At 58.1% G+C, this 8206-nt stretch overlaps 2 non-coding genes across 2 annotated transcripts; both read right to left on the bottom strand.

Moving 5' to 3' along the window:
* Nucleotides 1–2696: 2696 nt before the first annotated feature.
* Nucleotides 2697–2767, bottom strand: MIR665 (microRNA mir-665). The gene has a single exon (NR_035979.1). It is a non-coding gene; the product is annotated as a microRNA mir-665 (primary transcript).
* Nucleotides 2768–3215: 448 nt separating this feature from the next.
* On the bottom strand, nucleotides 3216–3307 carry MIR337 (microRNA mir-337). Its single transcript, NR_035756.1, has one exon. It is a non-coding gene; the product is annotated as a microRNA mir-337 (primary transcript).
* Nucleotides 3308–8206: the final 4899 nt, after the last annotated feature.

Genomic DNA, 8206 nt, shown 5'->3' with positions numbered 1-8206 from the left:
CTGCAAGAGGTGCAGATCCCCTTTAGTGACCTGGCCCCAGAAGGCCCCAACTTTGACTTGCTGGGTGACCTCAGGTAGTGGCTGTCCATCTTCCAGCCTGTTTTCCCATCATCAAATGGGGGATGTAGTGAGAGGGAGGGTCATTTCCAGAATAACCAGACCCAGTCTCCATGGGCCGCTGGCTCCTAAAACCCCCTCTGTTCCCAGATGACATTCTTCTTGGGGCTCCCAAGTCCCAACTACCTTGGGATAGAGCCTGGGGTCATAATGGGGGGTCCCTAGATCAGGTCTCCTGAAGGCCACCTCTGGGGGGTCCCAGAGGCTGGATTTTAATGGCAAACCTCTGTCCCTGCTTGGTAAGGGCTCCCTGGGTAAATGTGGGGTGGATTGGCAGTCCCCGTGTCCCTGCAGCCAGGACCGTCGAGGACCGCCATCCTTTCCTCCTGGCCATGAAAGATAGAGGGGCAAGGCTGGGTGCAGTGGCTCACGCCTGTAATCCCAACACTTTGGGAGGCCGAGGCGGATGGATCACCTGAGATCAGGAGCTCGAGACCAGCCTGACCAACATGGACAAACCCCGTCTCTACTAAATAACAAAAAATTAGCTGGGTGTGGTGGCGCATGCCTATAATCCCAGCTACTCGGGAGGCTGAGGCAGAGAATCGTTTGAACCTGGGAGGCGGAGGTTGCGATGAGCTGAGATCGCGCCACTGTACTCCAGCCTGTGCAACAAGAGTGAAACTCCGTCTCAAAAAAAAAAAAAAAAAAGGTGGAGGGACGAACAGGACTACCTTGCAGGGTAAGGCCAAACAGAGAATTTACCAGCAATAATCACCCGTGCCCTACAGTGGGGGAATCCAGACACACGCTAAGGTGAGCGTATTTATCCACAGTTCACACACACACACACATATTGACTAGGGGGCTCCCAGTGCTAGAGTGGCCACGGCCCCCCACACCAGCAGACAGCGAGGACCTCGCCTCCTTGGCTCCCCTGCCCCACCCAGCCGGAGCAGGTTTAGTTTACAGAGAAGAGCGGCAGCCCCCAGGCGCAGAGGAGAACTACTGATAAAGTGATACAATGGACTCTGGGGACTCCGGGGAAAGGGTGGGAGGGGGTGAGGGATAAAAGTACAAACTGGGTTCAGTGTGTACTGCTCAGGTGATGGGTGCACGAAAATCTCACAAATCACCACTAAGGAACTTACTCATGTAACCAAACACCACCTGTTCCCCAAAACCTATGGAAATAAAAAATTCAAAAGAAAAATAATACAAACCTTTTTTTTTCCTGGGGAAAGAAAAAGGAAGGTTAATGTTAAATGTCATGCTGGGTTATGACATCATGGCCACCACAAAAAAAGGTGAAAACTCCTCTGAACAGCAGACAGCCCAGCCTGGCGCGGACACTGGCACACAGGCCCACGGGACCTGGCAGGCCACAACTAAATGCACCCATCTTCCACCTTCTCTGTCCACCCCCAGGTCACTGATGTCAGGGGATGGAGGGAGCCCTGAGCTCCACTCCTGCTGAGTCTTGTCCATCAACCTCCCTTCCCGACCCAGCCCACCCCCATGAGATGCCCAACGTGCCAGCCTCCAGCCCTGGTGCACACAGGGCCAGTTTCTGGAACACTCAACAGCACACCACCCAGGCAGCTGAGGGCTACTCACCGCTCGGGTCCGGAATCGCTCATCCCTCCTGCAGGCGGCCCCAGGTCCAGTTAGGGCCTTGGACTCCGGCCCCTGTGCCAGGACCTTGACCAGATCTTAACAATCTGCCCAGGGCAGAGACGTGAGGTCCTCTCCTGCCCACCTGGTGACCCCGGTTGCTCCCAAAGTGAAAAAGAGAAAGACAACAAATAGAAGCCATCACCCCTACTCCCAAGCTCCACCCACCCGCTCAGAGCCCAAGCCCATGAGCACTGACCTCAGACCCAAACAGTAAGCCTCGTCCAGACCCCTGTCCACCTATCTGAGATCAACAAAGACAAGCATACCCATCCTGACACCACAGAAGCTGAGGGGTAGACCAGGAAGGGAGGGGGTGCATGGGGGAAGGGGGGGTGAGGAAGGGGAGACAGGAGGTGGGAAGGAAGGGCAGGGGAGAGGGTGCTCCCTCCTGCAGGAAGGGAGGGGGTGCATTGGGGAGGAGGGGTGAGAAAGGGGAGATGGGAGGTGAGTGGGAAGGGCAGAGGTGAGGGTGCTCCCTCCTATAGGAAGAAGGGGTGCATGGGGAAGGAGGGGTGAGGAAGGGGAGATGGGATGTGAGTGGGAAGGGCAGAGGTGAGGGTGCTCCCTCCTGCACCCTCCTGTCCTCTCTAATGGCCTCAGCTACTGCAAGGCCTCTCTCCCCACACTCGCTGCCCTGCTGCCCCAATGCTCATGCCTGGGCTGGCTGTCGTGGCTTGTTAATGGGGTTAATGATGCCAATATCACAGGGCTTGGTGCGGGTCACCTCTGCCATGCACAGGACCTGAGTTAGTCAGAGAGGCAGAAGACAGAGGTCCAAGAACCAGGGGCCACGGCCGTGCCCCCTGCTCATGTTGCCATTGGGCACCCTCAGGTACCCAGCCTGAGCAGGGTAGGCACAGGGGAAGAAGGGAGCCCAGCTGACAGCTTCTGGGGACCCAGAGTTGGGAATCCTTGGGGAGAGGGGAAATGTCTCCAGAACAGGTTTAAGGAGAGAGTAAGAAGCCGCCTGTGAGGGGCCTCAGCCTCCTGGTCATGAAAGAGTCCTGGGTAGAGGCGGAGACCCCTCCAGGAGACCCTCCTCTTGGGGCACAGAAACGGCCAGCCCTGCTCTGCCAAAGCCCCACCCCCTCTGCCCTGGGCACAAAGGGGCACCATCTCTCCAACGTCTGTCCATCCATCCTGTGGGCCGGGTCCCTTTGGAGGGCTCTGTGTGGGAGCACAGCCCCAGCCCCTCAGTGGGAGAAGCCCCAGGGCTACCCAACTCCCCTTCCGGCCTATCTGCCCTTGGCTGTGGAGTCAGCCCAGGGGGTGTCCCACCAGGGGCATAGTTCCCTGCCAAGGAGGGGACTCAGAGATGGCCCAGCCCCAGGCCCTCCCCTCCAGGAACTCAGAGAGCTGCAGAAGAGAGAGAGAAGAGCCCAAGGAGCATGCCGGGAAGAGGCTGGCAGGACAGCAGCAGACTTGAGGACGCGTCCCCATGCAGCCAAGGGTGCAGAGGAGGGTCCGGGGGCTGCGTGTGGTTGAAGGGGATGAAGAAAGGCATCATATAGGAGCTGGATAACTGTGCATCAACTCCTGTATGAAGCCGTTCCCACCCCCCAACTACTGACTACGGGCCGCAACCCTCCTCCCGGAAGCACAGTGCAAGCGCTCGGATGGCAGAGGGGACGCCTGCTGCTAGTGGTTAGAGCAGTGACAGCAAGGGACAGCCAGCCTAGGCAGTGCCACCCACTGCTGGGCACCTGCAGCACTGGGGTACCTGTCCACCCTGCCCAGCCTTGCCCTACCTGCCTCCTATGGCCAGGGCCTGGGCCTCCCTTAGCCCCACAGAGCCCCCAGGTGACTGTGCAGCCAGGCCAAGGGACGGAGGGCGGGGAGGTGAAGGGGGAGACAGGCCTGATTCTGGCCCAGGTCTGTGAGTGGACATCGGGGACTCGACCCCACCCATCCACTGCTTTGACTCCCTGGTACTTCTCCAGCCTTGCCTTCTACGTCTGTGAAATGGGTTGCAACAGGCACCTCTGGGGACCCAGTGAGGACTCATGAAGTCCAGGGGCACTTCAAGAATTTCCCAGAGACAGAAAGTAGATTTTTGGTTGCTGAGGGCTGGGGGGTGTGCATGTAGGGTGAAGGTGACAGCTGAAGGCTCTGGAGTTCTTTTGGGGGTGAAGAAAATGATCTTAAATTGATTATGGTGATAGTTGCAGATATCTGTGAATAACTAAAACACACTTCGCTGTGAGCTTTAATGGGCGGATTGTGTGTATGTGGATTACATCTCAATAAAGTTGTACCCCCAAAACACCTTCCTTTGTTCTTTGACATCTTTCTCAACCACCATACTGCCTGCCTCGTCCTACACTCTCCAGCCATCCACACCACCAACACACATGCACAGGGACACACAGCCAGGCACGTGGTAGGTGGTCAAAAAATATCTGTGAATAAATGACCTGATAATATAAAATTCTCTGAAAGAGCCCATGGAGGGAAACCTTTAGGGAAAGGGGTTAAAGATTAAGAAGTAGGGGTGGCGGGAGGGTATGGAGGTGGGAAAGAGGCTCAGAGTGACACATGAATGGAAAAGGGGCTCAGATTGACAGACACATGGAGGGAGAAGGGGCTCCCTGTAACACATGGGTGGAGGAGGGAGCTGATGTGATACATGGGTGGAGGAGGACGTTGGTATGACACATGGGTCGGGGAGAGTGTTGGTGGGACACATGGGTGGGGGAGGGGTTGGTGTGACACACGGGTGGAGGAGGGGTTGGTGTGACACACGGGTGGGGGAGGGGTTGGTGTGACACACGGGTGGAGGAGGGGGTTGGTGTGACACACGGGTGGAGGAGGGGTTGGTGTGACACACGGGTGGGGGAGGGGGTTGGTGTGACACACGGGTGGGGGAGGGGGTTGGTGTGACACACGGGTGGAGGAGGGGGTTGGTGTGACACACGGGTGGGGGAGGGGGTTGGTGTGACACACGGGTGGAGGAGGGGGTTGGTGTGACACACGGGTGGGGGAGGGGGTTGGTGTGACACACGGGTGGAGGAGGGGGTTGGTGTGACACACGGGTGGGGGAGGGGGTTGGTGTGACACACGGGTGGAGGAGGGGGTTGGTGTGACACACGGGTGGGGGAGGGGGTTGGTGTGACACACGGGTGGAGGAGGGGGTTGGTGTGACACACGGGTGGAGGAGGGGCTTGGTGTGACACACGGGTGGAGGAGGGGTTGGTGTGACACATGGGTGGAGGAGGGGGTTGGTGTGACACACGGGTGGAGGAGGGGTTGGTGTGACACATGGGTGGAGGAGGGGGTTAGCGGGACCCATGGGTGGAGGAGGGGGTTAGCGTGACACATGGGTGGAGGAGGGGGTTGGTGTGACACATGGGTGGAGGAGGGGGTTAGCGGGACCCGTGGGTGGAGGAGGGGGTTGGTGTGACACACGGGTGGGGGAGGGGGCTGGTGTGACCCATGGGTGGAGGGGGGGTTAGTGTGACACATGGGTGGAGGGGGGGTTGGTGTGACACACGGGTGGAGGAGGGGGTTGGTGTGACACACGGGTGGGGGAGGGGGTTGGTGTGACACATGGGTGGAGGAGGGGGTTGGTGTGACACATGGGTGGGGGAGGGGGTTGGTGTGACACATGGGTGGAGGAGGGGGTTAGCGGGACCCATAGGTGGAGGAGGGGGTTAGCGTGACACATGGGTGGAGGAGGGGTTGGTGTGACACATGGGTGGAGGAGGGGGTTAGCGTGACACATGGGTGGAGGAGGGGGTTAGCGGGACCCATGGGTGGAGGAGGGGGTTAGCGTGACACATGGGTGGAGGAGGGGGTTGGTGGGACACATGGGTGGAGGAGGGGGTTAGCGGGACCCGTGGGTGGAGGAGGGGGTTGGTGTGACAGGTGGGTGGAGGAGGGGTTTAGTGGGACCCATGGGTGGAGGGGGTTGGTGTGACACATGGGTGGAGGAGGGGGTTGGTGTGACACATGGGTGGAGGAGGGGGTTGGTGTGACACATGGGTGGAGGAGGGGGCTGGTGTGACACACGGGTGGAGGGGGGGTTGGTGTGACACACGGGTGGAGGAGGGGGTTGGTGTGACACACGGGTGGAGGGGGGGTTGGTGTGACACATGGGTGGAGGGGGGGTTGGTGTGACACATCGGTGGAGGGGGGGGTTGGTGTGACACATGGGTGGAGGAGGGGGTTGGTGTGACACATGGGTGGAGGGGGTTGGTGTGACACGTGGGTGGAGGAGGGGGTTGGTGTGACAGGTGGGTGGAGGAGGGGGCTGGTGTGACACATGGGTGGAGGGGGGGGTTGGTGTGACACATGGGTGGAGGAGGGGGTTGGTGTGACACATGGGTGGAGGAGGGGGTTGGTGTGACACATGGGTGGAGGGGGGGGTTGGTGTGACCCATGGGTGGAGGAGGGGGCTGGTGTGACACATGGGTGGAGGAGGGGGTTAGTGTGACACACGGGTGGGGGAAGAGCTCCATGTAACACATGGGTGGAGAGGGGGTTGGTGTGACACATCAGTGGAGAGAGGGTTGGTGTGACACATGGGTGTGGAGAGGGGCTCCATGTCACATAAGTAAGGGAGGGGCTCAGGGCAATGCATAAGTGGGGGGAAGGTCTCTCGGTGATGCATGGGAAGGGGGGGACTTCAAGTGACATGTGAGAGAAGCTCAGGTGACACATTAAGGAAAAGGCTCCTCATGACACATGAGTGAAGGAGAGGTGGAATGTGAGACAGAAAAGGGGCTCAGTGTGACACGTGTGTGGGAAGAGAGTCTCTTGTGACATATGGGGGGAAGGGACTTGGAGTAACACAAGAAAGGGGACTTGGTGTGACACGTGGGTGGGAAGAGTCTCTCTGTGACATATTGGGGGAAGGGACTTGGAGTAACACAAGAAAGGGGACTTGGTGTGACACGTGGGTGGGGGAGGATCTCATGGGACACATGGTTGGGAAGAGATGTCCAGTGAGACACAAGGGTGCAGGGAGGGCTCCGCGTGGCAGCGGTCAGAAGGAGTCCATGCAACACATCAGTGGAGGAGGAGCTCAGTACGACACGGGGTGGGAGAGCGGCTCAGTGTTATACATGCATGGGCTGAGGGGTCCATTGGACAAACGGGCAGGGGGTGCTGTGTGCCTTGTGAGTAGAGGAGGAGCTTCATGTGACATATGAGCAGGAAAGAACTCGGTGTAACACATGGACAGGGACAGGGGCTCCAGGTGACACATGAGTCAGGGAAGGGCTCTGAGGAACACATGTTGAAGAGAGACTCAATGTGATACGTGGATGGGGAGAGGCATTCTGTATGACTTATGAGTGTGGGGAGAGACTACATGTGTGACACATGATTAGAGGAGGAACTTAGAGTGCAGCTGAATGGGTGGGGCTCCTAGTGACACACACGCAGAGGACAGGGTCAGAGTGACACCTAAGTGGTGGAAGGAGCTCAGTGTGCTACAAGAGTGGGAGAGGGGCGTCCTGTGACACATTAGTGGGGCTTGCTGTGACACCCTTAAGAAAGATAGAACGTTCAGTGTGATACAAGTAGATGAGAAATTATTTGTGTCACATGGGTGGAGGCTCCATGTGACATATGAGTGGAGGAGGTGTCGAAAATGACACAAGGATGGAGGAGGAGGGGCTCCATGGGACACCTGGGAGGGAGGAGGAGCTGAGGATGACACATGGAAGGAGAAATGGCTCCATGGAACAGGAGGTGGAAGGAGGTGCTGAGTATGACACATAGGAAGAGGAGGGGCTCCATGGGACACCCTGGAGGAAGGAGGTGCTGAAAATGACACGTGGGAAGAGGAGGGACTCCATGGGACACACAGAAGGGATAAGAAGCTGAGGATGACACATGGGAAGAGGCGGGGGCTCCATGGGACACACAGGAAAGAGGAGGAGCTGAGGATGACACATGGCAGGAGGAGGAGCTCCATGGGACACAAGGATGGAGAAGGCGCTCAATATGACACATGAGATAAGAAGGGGGTTCCATGGGGCACACAGGTGAAGGAGTGTCTGAGGATGACACATGGGGGGAGGAGGAGCCCCACGGGACACTCACGAGGGAGGAGGAGCTCTGAGGATGACACATAGGAGGAGGAGGAGCTCAGGATGAACCCCAGGTGGAGGAAGAGAGCTCCCTGGGACACACGGGTGGATGAGGTGCTGAGGAGGAACCCTGGGTGAAAGAGGGTTCCATGGGACAAAGCGGAGAAAGGAGGTTCTCAGGATGACTCAAGGGAGGCAACAGGACCTCTCTGTGACACATGATGTAGGAGTGACTCAGTGTGGCACATGAGGGTGGAACTGTGTGACACGAGTGCAGATGGAACTCAGTGGGACACAGAGATTTGGTGTGTCACATGGATTGGGGACGGTTCAAGTGGTACATTGGGGAGGGACAAAAGGCTCCAAGTGACACTGAGTAGTCAGGGCTGGAAGTGACACACGGGGGGGTCTCATGTGACACATGACTCGAGGAGGAG

The sequence above is a fragment of the Pan troglodytes genome, chromosome 15, assembly GCF_028858775.2.
Source record: "Pan troglodytes isolate AG18354 chromosome 15, NHGRI_mPanTro3-v2.0_pri, whole genome shotgun sequence".
In the NCBI taxonomy this organism is placed as follows: Eukaryota; Metazoa; Chordata; class Mammalia; order Primates; family Hominidae; genus Pan; species Pan troglodytes.
Note: the sequence above shows the minus strand (reverse complement) of the source record. Positions and strands in the feature narration are given on the sequence as shown.